Source organism: Theobroma cacao, chromosome 4 (genome assembly GCF_053813885.1).
Source record: "Theobroma cacao isolate CCN51 chromosome 4, ASM5381388v1, whole genome shotgun sequence".
In the NCBI taxonomy this organism is placed as follows: Eukaryota; Viridiplantae; Streptophyta; class Magnoliopsida; order Malvales; family Malvaceae; genus Theobroma; species Theobroma cacao.
Window position 1 is genome coordinate 10,996,787 of NC_142642.1, and position 2,732 is coordinate 10,999,518.

Genomic DNA, 2,732 nt, shown 5'->3' on the forward strand with positions numbered 1-2,732 from the left:
TTTAATTTTTTGAAAGGATTTTGATCAAATTTAATTATTTGGAGTGTGAAATGAGTATGAGGAGTGAAAATTATGCATTATGAAAAATTTTCAATTTTTGGGGTAAAAATGTAATTTTTGAAAAGTTTGGGGGCAAAAGTGTAATTTTGAAAAATTTGCTCCACCAAAACTTTGGAAAAATCTGGAAATTTCACTTAAGACTTGGATAAGTCAAAGGGAATGCATGGTGAAAAAAATAGGACAAGTGGATGGCTAGAAAAAAAAATGAATTAATAAAATATTTAAAATATGAATAAAATAATATTATTTCATTAAACAATAAAAAGGCATAAAAAAAAATCAGCCCACCCATTCTTCCTCTTCAACATTCGGCCAAGCAAGAAACAAGAGAGAGAAAGGAGAAAACAAAACCCTAGAGAGAGAAAATCAAAGAAAAAGTGTGAATTTTCAAGGAAATTAAGTGAAAAAGGTGAGATTTTTTCTATTAAGCTTGAGTTTTCTTATTCCCAAGCATTTCTCTTTATTTTCCATGATTAAATTACATGTTTTCATGATGAATTCAATTCTGAAAAAATGGGTTAGGAGAGAGAAAGTTGTTGGATTTATTTGATTTTAATTTATGTTAGTGTTTTTAGTTAGTTTAGCATATTTAGAAACAAAACAACAAGAAAAGAATTTATTTTCTCCCCCAACCATTAATGGCTGAATTTACCATGTAGTGAGTGAGGATGAGTTTGATTTTATTCTAGGAGAATTGGTTAAGGAATAATGAATTATGAGCCTAGAAAAATAATGAGAATTTTCGGAGCAAAAATACGAATTTTTACCCACTAGGGGTATTTTCGTAATTTGTTGTTGGGACTGATAATTTGCATCACACTGAGGGACATTAAGTTAATTTTGGTGCAATTGAGGTATAGAAACTGAAAAGAATTAAATTGGAGTTTAAACGAACCCGTTAGGAATTTAATCGGGTGATAAGACGAATTAGGCCAATACCGGGTTTAGATAGTTACCAGTGCATTTTTGCATTCCATATCATGCATTGGTAGTCTAAATTAGTTTAATTTTGATTTAGTACCAACTTAGTGAAATTCTCGATTTTGTACTGTGTCAAGGTGGTGAGTCCTCCAATAAAGGCAAGGAAATTGCATCCGAGGACCAGTAGACAGAGTGCTTCGAAAGTCTGCATTCTAGACATTGTGAGTAAACTTATTATCGTCTTAATTATCTAGAGTAGTTTTATACAATTGTGTGATTTTATAGAAAATGAGTTTAAATGGTAAATTGTTATGTTTTAAGGGAAATTGTGATTTTATAAAATGATTTTATAAATTTTCTAGAAAATCGAATATTGGTTTTGAAAATAGAGTAATTGGAGACTGCTAGTTTGTGTTGCAAATTTATGGTTTTAAATTGAATGGCTTATGACAATAAATGAGCATGAATGGCTAAACTGATTTTGGTGTTATAATTATTTATATTGTGTATTCAGCTTTGAGAGGTTAGATTACGATAAATTGCCATGCCATGCTAGAATGAATTTTATTGAATTGGTGGAGTATATATTAATTATTTACTGCAGAGGGGGTTCCGTGGACCAGCCTATTAGAGGGGCACGGTAAACTCCATTATATTATTACCTCGAACGGAGAGGCGCGTAGGGTATCTCCTGGGGTATAGCTTAGGGTTCACTTCACGCCAAACCACCACGTGAAGGGGAACTCAGCCAACGCCAAGGAACGACTGTATTTTTCTCAAACAAAAATATATTTTAAGTGTATACAAAATTTTAACAGCCTTGGCGGACTCGGTTAGATGCCATGCGCAAGGTATCACCGAATATGAGTTTTGGCACGAGCCAAAGTTTTAAGAAATTCATAAGCCAAGTTGATTACTCGATTTTTATGGATTGATTTTATTTGGTTGAAATGAGTTGAATGGTAATGAAATTACAGTATGATGATTTATTTTAATTGTCTCCATTTACTCGACTTTAGATAGTTTAGATGGTATCTGTTTACTCACTGGGATTTTATAATCTCACCACCCTCATTTCCTCACATTTCAGGCTTAGGGAATTCCGTAGTTAGCTGACTTGAACACGGACCTTCATTTGGACTCGAATCGGTAAAAGCTGTAGGTTTCCAGCTTCCGATGCATTTTGGATAGATATGGGCCCACGTGTCACTGTAAAAGAAATTTTATGCTTTGGTTATTTGCTTTATAGTATATATGAATATAATTATCTTTTACGCTATAAGAATTATGTACCGATAGTTTTATGAAAATTATTTTACAAGAAAATAGTTTATTTTATTGAATATTTTTATCATATTCAAATGGTCAAATTTTCACTTCAAATGAACGTTTTAGATACTTAATTTTTTTTTTCTCATTAAGTATATATTTTCGGCTTACCTACTACATTTTTAGCAAGTTTCGAGGTTTTCGACAGAAATGACGAAAATGCCCCTGTGAGCAAAAAAAAAAAAATGTTATGTTATGATTTGGAAATGATTTGTAATCCTTTGTATTTTGATTATTTGATAACTATTGCTCACCGGGGAAGTGCGAAAGCTGATACGAGAGCCTTGCGAGGTTTCGATCGACATTCGGGATGAAGAATGTTTGTCGGGGCTTCGCGGCGGTTGTCACGGGCTCGATGGGGAGTTCCGGGTCGTGACACTTTTATTGTTAATGGATGGCTTTTGCTTCACGTTTCTCAAGGT

At 33.0% G+C, this 2,732-nt stretch overlaps 1 long non-coding RNA gene across 1 annotated transcript; it reads left to right on the forward strand.

Annotated features, from left to right (window-relative positions):
- The first annotated feature begins 370 nt into the window (after positions 1 to 370).
- Positions 371 to 2,269, forward strand: LOC148763125 (uncharacterized). The gene is made up of 3 exons (XR_016026030.1): positions 371 to 469; positions 1,119 to 1,202; positions 2,072 to 2,269. It is a non-coding gene; the product is annotated as an uncharacterized LOC148763125 (long non-coding RNA).
- Positions 2,270 to 2,732: the final 463 nt, after the last annotated feature.